The sequence below is a fragment of the Oncorhynchus kisutch genome, linkage group LG18, assembly GCF_002021735.2.
Source record: "Oncorhynchus kisutch isolate 150728-3 linkage group LG18, Okis_V2, whole genome shotgun sequence".
In the NCBI taxonomy this organism is placed as follows: domain Eukaryota; kingdom Metazoa; phylum Chordata; class Actinopteri; order Salmoniformes; family Salmonidae; genus Oncorhynchus; species Oncorhynchus kisutch.
Window position 1 is genome coordinate 24,483,716 of NC_034191.2, and position 15,750 is coordinate 24,499,465.

The following is a 15,750-nucleotide window of genomic DNA, read 5'->3' on the forward strand; positions in this document are numbered from 1 at the left end:
ACTGCTCTGTTTCTTTAACCCTGCACATACGACAATGTAGTGAAGTACATGTTGCATAATGAGCAAGTTAGCTATTTGGATGCGGGTGTGGGTGAATGTGTATACATTATCAGGTGTCTCTTTCAACTAAATGTTTTACTTCTTTCATGGTATTGTTGTTAAGCAAATCATTTCTGACATTGTGTCAGTCCTGGCAAAAACTTTGTTAATTGCTATTCTGGGTATTTGACTTGCTCTGGGCCTGTTGATAAAGACAGTTATCAACCATTATTTTGCCTCCAAGGCCGTCAGTGAACAATCATCCATTGTGCCCTTCGTCACTGACCCACCTGTAACATTAAAAAGACTATCAAAATACAAGATGTTCAACTGAGGTTAGGAATAGGAATATCTCAAGTCATTCATATCACACTTTTTTTAGGCAAGCATTTTAGAGGATAGCCAACATATGTTGTGTGTGTATACTGAACAGAAATATAAATGTAACATCAAATCAAATGTTATGTAAGCAGAAGGCAGACGTTTTATGTGCCCCCAACCGATTGTGTTTTTTTGTTTGTTTATCTGCGTTGTTTGTAACTTATTTTTTATAACAATTTCAAAGATTTTACTGTGTTGCACAGTTCATATAAGGAAATCAGTCAACTGACATACATTCATTAGGATCTAATCTATGGATTTCACATGACTGGGAATACAGAAATGCATCTGTTAGTCTCAGAAACCTTTAAAAAAAGGTAGGGGTATGGAACAGAACATTAGTCATTATCTGATGTGATAACCCTTTTGCCTCATGCAGCGCGACACACCTCCTTCACATTGAGTTGATCAGACTGTTGATTGTGGCCTGTGGAATGTTGTCCCATTCTTCTTCAATGGCTGTGCAAAGTTGCAAGTTGCTGGATCTTGGCGGGAACTGGAACATCGATCCAGAGCATCCCTAACATGCTCAATGGGTGAAATGAGTATGCAGGCCATGGAAGAACTGGGACATTTTCAGCCTTCAGGAATTGTATACAGATCCTTACGACATGGGGCTGTGCATTATCATACTGATTAGGTAATGCCGGTGGACGAATGATACGACAATGGGCCTCAGGATCTTATCACGGGATCTCTGTGCATTCAAATTGCCATCAATAAAATGCAATTGTGTTTGTTGTCCATAGCTTATGCCTGCACATACCATAACCCCACCTCTAACATGGGGCACGCTGGTCACAACGCTGACATCATCAATCCGCTCACCCACACAACACCATACACGTGGTCTGCCGTTGTCAGGCCGGTTGGACATACTGCCAAATTCTCTAAAATGATGTTGGAGGCGGCTTATGGTAGATAAATGAACATTCAATTATCTGGCAACAGCCATTTTCTGGGATCTTTTATTTCAGCTTATGAAACATTGGACCAACACTTTACATGTTGCGTTTATATTTTGTTCATTGTATTTTGCATGCTTTATTGTCAATCAAGGGGGTGCCATGCAATGGGAGGAAAGGTGGGAGGAGGGAGGAAATGATAAGAGGACAATGTCCTCACGCCCACTCCATGTCATCCACAACCCTCCAAATTACACAGGACATCTTAGATGGCCTGCTATACCTACACTACAGTATCTCCGGCTCTTGTCTTCACTACTACCATACCAATCCCCTGACAGCAGCAGGCCCTAAGTAAACCGGACTTAAGTCATGGAAGTGGAGCCCCCAATGGCTGTTATTAGAGCAGCACACAAACACTAACTCTCCCGCCTCCAATGTCACAGCACTCAGATTTATGGCAGCTCTTCCTCTCGTCAGTTCAACCTCCGTCCAGACTGCTGATGGAAAGGAGCAGCTCACACTTTGACAGCATGAAAGCACTTGTGTCGACACGACCTGAGTGATTTAGCACCATGAAATGCAGAGATATGGGGTTTAAATAACCCTATGGTTGACCCATCTGAGTGAGGCAGTCAAGGAAAGCAGAAGAGGTGTCCTTGAGTCCAGAGTGTATTCTTGACAGCATGGTTATCAGGCTCACTAGTGTAATTTGCTGTGAAATTGATGACTACTTTACTTCTGTAGACTGTCCTATAATCTTTTGAGTGGTTTCAAGATTATTTAATGAAATTCATGAAAATGCGATACAGTATATAAAATTATATTTGTGTTTGTGGATGAATTTACTTGTACCAGGTGCCTTTTTATTAACAGTTGGGATTAGCTTTAAATTTCTATACGTTTTTGCAATTGAAAAAAAGCTTTAAAAATGTGTGTAACAACAAAGTAATAAACATAGTCAAAGGTAATATAATTTCCAAAAATCTGAATGGAAATCAGTAGCAGTTGTGTTGCCTTTTAGCATCCCTGAAACTGGAGCAGGTGAAGGTGAGAGGGGTCAAAGCAGGATTTAGAGAGACTACGCCTGGATGTCTGACCTCGCACTCTTGTGCTCCGCTGGTTCAACTGGTAGATAAGAAGTGAAATTGAACAAACACACTTCCACACCTCTCTGTTGTCTTTCCCATGACCACTGTGAAATCAGGAGGTCCTGGAGCAGAGAGTCCACATATCTTGTGTGATATGATACACTGAAGGGCCTGGGGATCACTCTCCCATCCTATTTTTTCACACCAGATGCCCCAGAATGCCATTGCATATGACGGGGTGGAGGATGAATGAAAGTGTCCTCTCAGATGACTTGTCCATCTGTCACTAGGATCGAGTTATAAAGAGTTGTGATATTGGGACAATTCGTTTCAAACAATTAACCCCCCAACTCCGAAGAAAATCCCCATAAGGCCTGTTCCTTTTGTGGAAGATAGTACAGTGACATTTTTTCTTTATTTCTATTTGATGACCATGAGGCCATATCTAGCACAGTGTTTCTTCTCTCTTTCTCTCTCTCTCTCTCTCCCCCCCTCTATCATTCTTAAAACCATTTGGGTGGACATTTTGTTCATCTTTCTTTTGTTCCCTACGGTTTAATCAGGAAGAACCTCGTCCCTGCATATTAGGGAAATCAAATCATTACCACCCACACCACAGGAAAGAAAAACATCATCATTCTCTGATGCATTTTCAGGCTGCTACTAGAGTGTATGTCACTATGCTTTTTCACATTAGCGTGGGTTACTTGTGCTTTGATTTATTTAGGTTCAGGGAAAGCGCGACTTAACTGATTGATTTATGTGTTAAATGTTTTGTTTCCTATTTTTGTCAAATGGTAAAATGATTTCCTTTCCTCACCATAAAAAAATATATATAATATGGTTATCATTTTCATCAGTGTGTCATTTCAATGATCAGTGATGAGAGCCTTTTTTGTCAGTTAAAGAAATAACGAGCACAAATCATCCACACTAACACAGCAACTTATCCATGCCCTTTTGTTTCATCAACTTTAACCCTTGTGTGGTGTTCATGGTTTTGTTATTCACCTAATATTCATGGGTCTGATGGACCCCCAACTTCATTGGGTTTTTAAAACAATACATAGTACTTAGATATTGACTTATATCAATTACAAGCAATATAGACAGCAATATTTTCCATTTACCTCTATAAAAGTGCTATTTGTTTTTTTTATAAAATTAGATTTTTGTAAACAAAAATAAATTATAATCAAGATGAGTGGATGGGTGGAATAAACATGGGTGGAATAAATCATGTTTATCTTTAACAAATATAAATGAAACAAAGTTTTCATAACTATTGATGTTTAATGCTTTGAACTGGACACATTTTACCTGATAAATGATAAATAAGCCCCATTGAACACAAATTAAGGCCGGTCTACACACCACATGAGGGACAGAGTTTAACTGTGTGTGTGTAGCAAGTGTATTTCTTGCACTTAATGCATGTGTACTGTGTCTTCCTGTAGCGCTTCTTCTTGGGGTTTTTTTCTAAATATTTTGTACCTGGTATTTTACCAGGTAAGTTGACTGAGAACACATTCTCATTTGCAGCAATGACCTGGGGAATAGTTACAGGGGAGAGGAAGGGGATGAATGAGCCAATTGTAAACTGGGGATTATTAGGTGACTGTGATGGTTTGAGGGACAGATTAGGAATTTAGCCAGGAAACCGGGGTTAACACCCCTACGATAAGTGTCATGGGATCTTTAATGAGCTCAAAGAGTCAGGACACCCATTTAACATCCCATCTGAAAGACAGCACCCTACACAGGGCAGTGTCCCCAATCACTGTCCTGGGGGATTGGGATAAAAAATTTTTTAGACCAGATGAAAGAGTGCCTCTATTGGCCCTCCAACACCACTTCCAGTAGCATCTGGTCTCCCATCCAGGAACTGACCAGGAGCAACCCTGCTTAGCTTCAGAAGCAAGCCAACAGTGGTATGCAGGGTGGTATGCTGCTGTCATACCAACATTGTTGCTACCGGCTTCAATCTACAATGATGAAAACACTTAGTTCAGGAATTTTACTAACATCTCACTCACTCACATATATAGTTACAGCAGGCCAAGGTAGGAGAGTCAGACACACACACATTCAACAACATCACATACTTACTTTTGCTATTGGAGTTGTTGGTTCTGTGGGTTGGAGGGATGGGGCACCAGCATCCTCCTCCTGAATCCTCTTCACGATGACTGCAGAAACTGGGGTCCTTGGGATATGTTGCTTCCTCTGGATTTGAGGTCTTACCTAAGCCTTCCTTGCCCAGCTCCTCAAGAAAGAGGCGTGTCTTCTGGAGCTTCTTTTTGTTCCAATCTGGGTTCAACACCATCCAGGTGACAAACACATTGTACGCCAAGATGTCCAAGAAGTTGAAGAATATCACAAGTGGCCAGCGTAGGGTTCTTCTTTGGCAGTTGAGCCAGTCACCAGCTTGTCTACATTATCCACCCCTCCTTTTGTGGCATTGCAATCCATTTAAATCCATTTAAATGTCTGGTTTTTGATGTTCCTGGCCACAGATTCTCCCATCCCTATGCAGCGTACTCATGAGTACCACGTTTGCCTTTCTTTGGCATATAGGAGACTAGGAACATGTCAGCAGTGAACACAAACTTAGAGGAATTGATTGGCCTGTTCTGTGTATTTAACAGCTGAGGTGGGATCTCTGGCTTGTTTACTCAAAGTGTTCCAACCATCGTCAGCTTCCTCTTGAGGAGCTCCTGTCCCAGCTTGTGCGGTCTACCCAGTTGTCCCACACTGACCTGATTGCAGCTAGCTTGTCTCTGTGCCGCCGAGCTGGTCTGGTGTCTCGGTTATCGAAGTGTATAATCCTGGAAATTATGTGGAGGTTTTCCAGAGACATTGTTGCACTGAAAAGTAAACTGCCAGTTTCTGCATCCCACAGGGGTTCTGTGGATTCACCATTGGATCCGAAAACACCAGCAAGGATAGGAGTGCACAGCGTGCACTCAATAAAAATGTGTTATTTTACAGTGGGGCAAAAAAGTATTTAGTCAGCCACCAATTGTGTAAGTTCTCCCACTTAAAAAGATGAGAGAGGGCTGTAATTTTCATCATAGGTACACTTCAACTATGACAGACAAAATGAAAAAAAAATGCAGAAAATCACATTGGAGGATTTTTTATGAATTTATTTGCAAATTATGGTGGAAAATAAGTATTTGGTCACCTACAAACAAGCAAGATTTCTGGCTCTCACAGACCTGTAACTTCTTCTTTAATAGTCTCCTCTGTCCTCCACTCGTTACCTGTATTAATGGCACCTGTTTGAACTTGTTATCAGTATAAAAGACACCTGTCCACAACCTCAAACAGTCATACTCCAAACTCCACTATGGCCAAGACCAAAGAGCTGTCAAAGGACACCAGAAACAAAATTGTAGACCTGCACCAGGCTGGGAAGACTGAATCTGCAAAAGGTAAGCAGCTTGGTTTGAATAAATCAACTGTGGGAGCAATTATTAGGAAATGGAAGACATACAAGATCACTGATAATCTCCCTCGATCTGGAGCTCCACGCAAGATCTCACCCCGTGGGGTCAAAATGATCACAAGAACGGTGAGCAAAAATCCCAGAACCACACGAGGGGACCTATTGAATGACCTGCAGAGAGCTGGGACCAAAGTAACAAAGCCTACCATCAGTAACACACTACGCCGCCAGGGACTCAAATCCTGCAGTGCCAGACGTGTCCCCCTGCTTAAGCCAGTACATGTCCAGGCCCGTCTGAAGTTTGCTAGAGAGCATTTGGATGATCCAGAAGAAGATTGGGAGAATGTCATATGGTCAGATGAAACCAAAATATTTTGGTAAAAACTCAACTCGTCGTGTTTGGAGGACAAAGAATGCTGAGTTGCATCCAAAGAACACCATACCTACTGTGAAGCATGGGGGTGGAAACATCATGCTTTGGGGCTGTTTTTCTGCAAAGGGACCAGGACGACTGATCCGTGTAAAGGAAAGAATGAATGGGGCCATGTATCGTGAGATTTTGAGTGAAAACCTCCTTCAATCAGCAAGGGCATTGAAGATGAAACGTGGCTGGGTCTTTCAGCATGACAATGATCCCAAACACACCGCCCGGGCAACGAAGGAGTGGCTTTGTAAGAAGCATTTCAAGGTCCTGGAGTGGCCTAGCCAGTCTCCAAGATCTCAACCCCATAGAAAATCTTTGGAAGGAGTTGAAAGTCCATGTTGCCCAGCATCAGCCCCAAAACATCACTGCTCTAGAGGAGATCTGCATGGAGGAATGGGCCAAAATACCAGCAACTGTATGAAAACTTTGTGAAGACTTACAGAAAACATTTGACCTCTGTCTTTGCCAACAAAGGGTATATAACAAAGTATTAAGATAAACTTTTGTTATTGACCAAATACTTATTTTCCACCATAATCTGCAAATAAATTCATTAAAAATCCTACAATGTGATTTTCAGGATTTTTTTTCTCATTTTGTCTGGCATAGTTGAAGTGTACCTATGATGAATATCAGGCCTCTCTCATCTTTTTAAGTGGGAGAACTTGCACAATTGGTGGCTGACTAAATACTTTTTTGCCCCACTGTACATGTTCTTCACAGAAAATGAGCCAAGGCCAACGAGTCTCAGGTTGAAAAAATTATTAATTGTATCATTTTTCTTTCAGTAAACACTGAAAATGGGTCCCACAGACCCGAACACCACACAAGTGTTAAGCGCTTATGAAATCGTCCATAAGGGCATGGACACATGAGATCCAACTGCCGCTGCCTCCTTCCTCTCCTCCTCCCTCTCCTTCTCCTCCTCTTCCTGTGAGTCCTGAATATAGGGCAGCATGCCAGACCCAAGCAGATAACATCTTGAAGGAAACATTACAGTATTGCATACTTAATGCAAATTACCCAAATGTTTATAGCAACCAGCAACACAACATGGGGAGGGCTGGGGCGCAGAGTGATGTGTTGGCAGGCTTTCTCTTCATGGGACTGTGGTTTCTGATGGTTTGGACAGCTACTCAAGACGCATCTGACTCACCTGAGTGAGCCCTGTGCTGCGAGATAATGGAGGTTTTGTTTGGGGAATGCAGCAGGAGAGCATATAGAGAACACACATACATACTGTGTGATCAGATAACTATAGGCAGGCCAAGAGTCATATACTCATCAGCCACAATCACTGACACCTCCACACCATCATTTGCTATCCTATTCCTACTTGCTGCCATTATCTCAAGTCCAACATTGCTTTGGACCCTTTTCTCAAGCTGGCAAGACCATAGCTTACATTTTCCATTATGTAACTAGAAGCAGCTGCAGTTTAATAAAGCTTGCAATAACTTTCCAATCAAAACTAATGCTTGTAAAACAAAATGGAATTTTTATGTTTTTTTTCTATTTTTTTTCCTCCTCACCTCAGCTATTGTGGTGCTGGAACATGGCAGTTTGAATTACTCCTACCTCTGGACTCGGATAACTTGTGTTTTACTGATGGTGCCACAGCACCCATCGCCTGTGCCAAGGGTCCCTTAAAAATATATGAAGCAGGTGATTGTAGTACAGTCAAATACAGTCTATAACGTAAAATAGACTTGTGTTTTTCGAACAGAAAAAAAGCAACATGTTACTTCTATGGTTAGTAATCCAAACGTGTAAATTATGGCTGCGGTCTTATAGAAATGTGTTTGAGATCTGTAGTGACATGCGCATAATAGGAGAGATGATTCATTCCTGCACTCTGGCTCACCAACAGGTGCTGTGTGTGCTTTGGGTGTTTGTGGTTAACCCTCTGTTTGTTTCGGTGCTAAGTGATGCATGCGGCAGGCAAGGGTGGCTCTGGGCTTGTTTGTGAGCTGATGTGTTGGCCGCATCTCCTACACGGTACCATTGTTCTATACTTCATTGTGATCACCACCACAATCCCTCCACTCAACAGAAAGAGCCTTCCTGTTTGAGGACCTGTCAATCACACAGCCAGGCACCACCCTTTGGCTGATGGCTGACCCCTGCCTCCTCTCTGACATCAGCCAGGCAGCATTGAGGAGCAGGAGCCCTTCACAACGACGCTGACATGTGTCTCTGTCAGAGCAGTCGACAGAGGAGACGGTAAATGTGCTGTGAAAATGAATAGAAGCTCCTCACAGCCTGCCAATCACAAATATCCCTTATTTTTCCCCCTGTGCAAATATCATGAGACACATCACTCACCTAAGCTCATTAATGCCCAACACAACACAGAATGGCTGACAATAAACCCGTCCATACACACCTTTCCAAGTGGAAAGAGGCCGTAGCCATACACCCCTAGCCGGGGAAAATTGACTCTGTCAACACAGGAAAGTGTTCTAACTCGAGTGAGGATTCATGTCTGAAAACAAGAATAACCGTATTCAAAGAAAACTTGACTGAGAGGAAACAGGCTTTTGGGGAAGTTTTCTTTGGTAGCTCTACGAGGAGAGAACAATCAAGAGCCAGATTAAAACGTGACTGACTTTAGAGGGAGGGAGTCGTCTGACCGGCAGGGCTCTGACTGACTGTGGCGGGAGGGAGGGAGTTGTCTGACTGACACGGCTCCTGACTGACTGTGGCGGGAGGGAGTTGTCTGACTGACACGGCTCATGACTGACTGTGGAGGGAGGGAGGGAGTTGTCTGACTGGCACGGCTCCTGACACGGCTCCAGACTGACTGTGGAGGGAGGGAGTCATCTGACTGGTACGGCTCGTGACTGATTGTGGTGCGAGGGAGTCGTCTGACTGGCACTGTTCCTGACTGACTGTGGAGTGCGGGAGTTGTCTGACTGACATGGCTCCTGACTGACTGTGGAGGGAGGGAGTCATCTGACTGGCACGGCTCCGGCACACAAAACTATCGGCACATTTCATTTCTATTGGGCTCAGGAACTATGAAAAGGGCTTTCAACAAATACGTAATTGCGCAGCATTCCTGAAACTAAGTTGATCCCGCATTACACAGTCGGCGGTGTTGCACTTTTTCCCCTCTCACAGAGACATTTCCTTGGCTTTGACTACGGCTTCACTTTTAAACCTGCGTCTCAGTGTAAAATATAGATTACAAGCCAATTGAGCTTGGTTTCCATGTTGCCTAACTTAAGTGCATTAGGAGCTGTTCTTTATCATTAGAGAAAACCATGAGTGAAATCCTGGCAAAGGGAAGGAGGTGACTGGGAGGGATAAAAAGGGGCGAGGGGAGTAGGGTTGTGAGTTAACAAAGCCACTGCAGCCAATATATGTTGCCATGGTCTCATATTCACACCCCCTGTTGCTGGAGCCTAATGTTGCCATGAAAGCTGTCCCCCCCTTGCTCCATTGCTGAGAGGGTTTGATGGTCTGTGTATCTTATGGAAGGAAAAACAATATAATACCAGGGGACTAAACCAGCCAATGGAGGGAGTTCCCAGAGGCCAGACCAGTCCGTGATAAAAAATAATCACATAGGCCCTGGTGGCTTTTGTGTGAACGGGCCGCAGCCTACTCAGCTGTGCCTCAGGATGAGTTACGATCAAACTCTGCGACTACTATGACAGTACCCACCACCATTTTAGCCCCCATGCAATTTTAGTGTTGTTTAAATTTTACTGCCAACCATGATAGTTTGCTTGATTGTTGCAGGGCACGATCTGCCTGGGAGACGAGTCATTAACGCCGGGGCTGGCCAGAGGGAGGGCTGGGATAAGTGCGATTGTTTTGGACCGAGCTGGTGATGATCAACTTCACTCACAAGCCATTTGATATACACTACCAGTCAAAAGTTTTAGAACACCTACTCATTCATGGGTTTTCTTTTGTTTTTACTATTTTCTACATAGTAGAATAACAGTGAAAACATCAAAACTATGAAATAACACATATGGAATCATGTAGTTACCAAAAAAGTGCCCGTTGCCTTGATGACAGCTTTACACACTCTTGGCATTCTCTCAACCAACTTCATGAGGTAGTCACCTGGAATGCATTTCAATTAACATGTGTGCATTCTTAAAAGTTCATTTGTGTAATTTCTTTCATTCTTAATGCGTTTGAGCCAATCAGTTCTGTTGTGGTATAGGGGTGGTATACAGAAGATAGCCCTATTTGGTAAAATACCAAGTCCATATTATGGCAACAACAGCTCAAATAACCAAAGAGAAATGACAGTCCATCATTACTTGAAGACATGAAGATCAGTCAATCCAGAAAATGTCAACAACATTGAAAGCTTCTTCAAGTGCAGTCGCAAAACCCACCAAGCGCTACGATGAAACTGGCTCTCATGAGGACCGCCACAGGAATGGAAAACTCAGAGTTACCTCCGCTGCAGAGGACAAGTTCATTAGCGTTACCAGCCTCAGAAATTGCAGCCCAAATAAATGCTTCATAGAGTTCAAGTAAAAGGCACATCTCAACAGCAATTGTTCAGAGGAGACTGTGTGAATCAGACCTTCATGGTCGAATTGCTGCAAAGAAACCACTACTAAAGGACATCAATAAGAAGAAGAGAATTGCTTGGGCCAAGAAACACTAGCAATGGACATTAGACGGGTGGAAATTTGTCCTTTGGTCTGGAGTCCAAAATTAAGATTTTTTTTGCAACCACTGTATCTTTGTGAGAAGCGGTGTGCATGAACGGATGTTCTCCGCATGTGTATTTCCCACCGTAAAGCATGGATCAGGAGGTGTTATGATGTGGTGGTGCTTTGCTGATGTGGTGGTGCTTTACTTAACCTCTCTAGGGGGTGTGGGACGCTACCGTCCCACCTGGCCAACATCCGGTGGAATTGCAGAGAGCCAAATTCAAATTAAATTACTATAAATATAATAAATTTAACTTTCCTGAAATCACAAGTGTAATACATCAAAATAAAGCTTAACTTGTTGTTAATCCAGCCGCTGTGTCAGATTTCAAAAAGGCTTTACGGCGAAAGCAAACGATGTGATCATCTGAGGACAGCACCCAGCACACAAAACATTACATACAGTTACCAGCCAAGTAGATTAGCCACGAAAGTCAGAAATAGCAATAAAATTAATCACTTACCTTTGATGATCTTCGTGTGGTGGCACTCACAAGACTCCCAGTTGCACAATAAATGTTTGTTTTGTTCGATAAAGTCCCTCTTTATATCCAAAAACCAAAATTTTGTTGTTACGTTTTGTTCAGTAATCCAATGGCTCAAATGCAGTCACTGTCACGCCCTGACCTTAGAGAGACGTTTTATTTCTCTATTTGGTTAGGTCAGGGTGTGATATGGGGTGGGCATTCTGTGTTTTGTTTTCTATGTTTCTTTATTTCTATGTTTTGGCCGGGTACGGGTCTCAATCAGTGACAGCTGTCTATCGTTGTCTCTGATTGGGAATCATACTTAGGTAACCTTTTTCCCCTCCTTTCGGGGTGGGTAGTTAACTTTGTTAGAGGCATCATAGCCCTGTTAAGCTTCACGGTTGTTTTGTATTGTTTATTTAATATTTTTTTATTGTTTTTGTTGGCGATATTCTAATAAAAAGGAAAATGTACGCCCACCACACTGCACCTTGGACGCCCATGACAGTCACAACAGGCAGACGAAAATTCCAAATAGTATCCGTAAAGTTCGTAGAAACATGTCAAACAATGTTTATAATCAATCCTCAGGTTGTTATTAGCCTAAATGATCGATAATATTTCAACCGGACAATAGCGTCGTCAAAATAAAATAAAAACAAGAAAGGCGCGCTCTCGGTCGTGCGCAGGAAACAGCTCTGGGGACATCCCACTATCCACTCACTCAAAGTGTCATTCTCCCTCATTTTTCAGATTAAAAGCCTGAAACAATGTCTAAAGACTGTTCACAACTAGTGGAAGTCATAGGGAACGGAATCTGGGTCCTATCCCCTTAAATAGTGGATAGGCTTTCATTGGAAAAACAGCCATGTCAAACTAATGGCACATCATGGATGGATTTTCCTCAGGTTTTCGCCTGCCATATCAGTTCTGCTACACTCACAGATATTATTTTAACGGTTTGGAAACTTTAGAGTGTTCTCTATCCAAATCGACCAATTATATGCATATCCTAGCTTCTGGGCCTGAGTAGCAGGTAGTTTACTTTGGGCATGCTTTTCATCCGGAGGTGCAAATAGTGCCCCCTACCCTAGTGAGGTTAACAAGCATGGCTACCACAGCATTCCTCAGCGATAAGCCATCCCATCTGGTTTGGGCTTAGTTGGACTATCATTTGTTTTTCAACAGAATAATGACCTAACACACCTCCAGGCTGTGTAAAGGCTATTTGAAGAAGGAGAGTGATGGAGTGTAGCATCAGATTACCTGGCCTCCACAATCCCCCGATTGTGGAGATGAGTCGGACCGCAGAGTGAAGGAAAAACAGCCAACAAGTGCTCAGCATATGTGGGAACTCCTTCAAGACTGCTGTAAAAGCATTCCAGGTGAAGCTGGTTGAGAGAATGCCAAGAGTGAGCAAATCTTTCATCAAGGAAAAGGGTGGCTATTTGAAGAATCTCAAATATAAAATATATTTTGATGTTTAACACTTTTTTGGTTACTACATCATTCCTTATGTGTTATTTCATAGTTTTGATGTCTTCACTATTATTCAACAAAGTCGAAAATAGTAAAAATAAAGAAAAACGCTTGAATGAGTAGGTGTTCTAAAACTTTAAAACCTGCAGCAAGAACGAGTCTGAGAGCCTGGAGGTGGGAGGTGGGAGGGAGGCAGCGCCTGCCGTCTCACGGACAGACAGACAGACAGCCATGTTGACCAGGGCATTAGCTAGAGCAAGACAACAGGGAGGCGGACAGCACTGTAATCAGCATAGTATATACATTAGCTGGAGAAGAGATTGTAAAGTGGAGTAATAATTTATTTGGCTATATCAAGGTGTTGATGTTAAGAGGTTGACCTCTCTAGATGAAAGAATATGATTGCTTAATTAACAACAGGAAAGGATACAAAGATAATCAAATTCATTGAGTTTTTGAAGTTTGCTGTTAGTTAATGAGGAAAACAGGAAATAGGTTGTGCTCATTTAAAAATGCATCCTAATGATAATAAGCCTGTTTGAACTGATTGTAAAATAGTTCATCATTTTTAGTAACAGTATACAATATGTCAAATACAACTGATACTGATGGTGAAAATGATATTTGAATGTCAAGCTTTATGAATATTTCGCAATCACGCTTGAATTAAAGTGGGGTGGACCAACGCATATGTCATCATTATGAATGTTTATATACTTGTTCACGGTAATGTTCTCCTCTGCTGCTGTTGAAAACAATAGGGTGATTGTTCCTGTTGTCGGCAGGATCTCCCTCTATTGACTTTAGTATGCCTGCTGTGCCTCCTTCCCTTGGTATTTAGAAATTGCTTCCCCTGTCATAACAGAGGGAATAAAACACTGAGTGCACGCCTCAAATCAACAGGGCTAATTGTCTGCAGAGCGTGAGTTAAGATGACAGGTGAAGGTGCTTTACCGGGGGGGGTTGGGATTGACACCAGCTCCACTCTTTATGACCTGTGTCTGAACCTGTGACAAAATTGCAGGCTCTTTGTTTATTTTTTATTTTTTTACCTTTATTTAACTAGGCAAGTTAGTTAAGAACCAATTCTTATTTACAGTGACTACCAAAAGTCAAAAAGGCCTTAAAAAAAACTACAGGACAAAACACACATCCCGACAAGAGAGACACCACAACACTACATAAAGAGAGACCTAAGACAACAACAGAGCATGGCAGCAACACATGACAACACAGCATGATAGCAACACAATATGGCAGCAGCACAACATGGTAGCAGCACAAAACATGGCACGGACAACACCAACTCTTCAATAAGACCTCTGGTGTTTTACCCAGGGCTGTTTTTGTAACCCTTCATTACCTCGCCATACAACAATTACCCAGCAGCAGTGCTCAGCTCCCTGCCTGTGGAGACCTGCCACGCCGCTTGGCTCAGTTCACAGGCCTGCCTGCTTAGCTGGCTGCCAACCACATCCTTTGTTTTCACAAGGCTTTAATAGGAACATGTTGCCCTCGGTTTCTGCAATTAAAAGAGATCCACTGTACCTGCTCGAATCTATCTGTTTTTCTAGTTCTAATTCAACCAGGTGGCTTAGTTGAGTGAATCACTTCTCATTCACATCAACCTGGCTCTGACTGGCAAGTGGCGTACAACATTTAAAATAACATATTCACTACCATTCAAAAGATTGGGGTCACTTAGAAATGTCCTTGTTATTGAAAGAAAAGCACATTTTTTGTCCATTAAAATAACATCAAATTGATCAGAAATACTGTGTAGACATTGTTAATGTTGTAAATGACTATTGTAGTTGGAAACGGAAGATTTTTTATGGAATATCTATATAGGAGTAGAGGCCCATTATCAGCAACCATCACTCCTGCGTTCCAATGGCACATTGTGTTAGCTAATCCAAGTTAATCATTTTAAAAGGCGAATTGATCATTTGAAAACCCTTTTGCAATTATGTTAGCACAGCTGGAAACTGTTGTCTTGATTAAAGAAGCAATAAGACTGTCCTTCTTTAGACTTGTTGAGTATATGGAGCATCAGCATTTGTGGGTTCGATTACAGGCTCAAAATGGCCAGAAACAAAGACTTTCTTCTGAAACTCGTCAGTCTATTCTTGTTCTGAGAAATGAAGGCTATTCCATGCGATAAATTGCCAAGAAACTACAATAGTCATTTACAACATTAACAATGTCTACACTGTATTTCGGATAAATTTGATGTTATTTTAATGGATATTTCTTTAAATTTTCTTTTTCTTTTAAAGTCATTTTCTAAGTGACCCCAAATATATGAATGGTAGTGTACATCAGTCAAAACAAATGACTGGGAACGAACTGTACAATGCACCAGTCAATAATGAAACTCAGTAATTCCTTGGTGGATCCGCTTCGTGATCCTTGGCATCTTCACCTCTGTTTTCGGGCAGTCGACTGGCATAGAAATATGATTGACAGTCGTCATACTCAATGATGAAGTATTACTTTTTATTCCATGGCTTAGAATGATGGGGTCTTGACAAAAACAATGAAAGTGAAAACATGGCATAGTTTGGCTCCAGTTGCTCATATCCAGCCTCTTGTTCATGCTACACTCAGTGTTCTGGCCAATGTAAATATAAACTGAGTTGTCTGATGTTCTGACAATGTCTTGTTAAGGTTGGCAGTTGGCATCATGCTTATGCCCCTTCCACTGCATGCCCCTGAAGACTCATATTTGTGTAGCTTTAATACCGTGGAAAGATCTTGCCTTGACTGTTCTTGCCTTGCCTGAATAAAAGCTACTTTTTCCCCCTCCCCTCCGTTCTCCACCT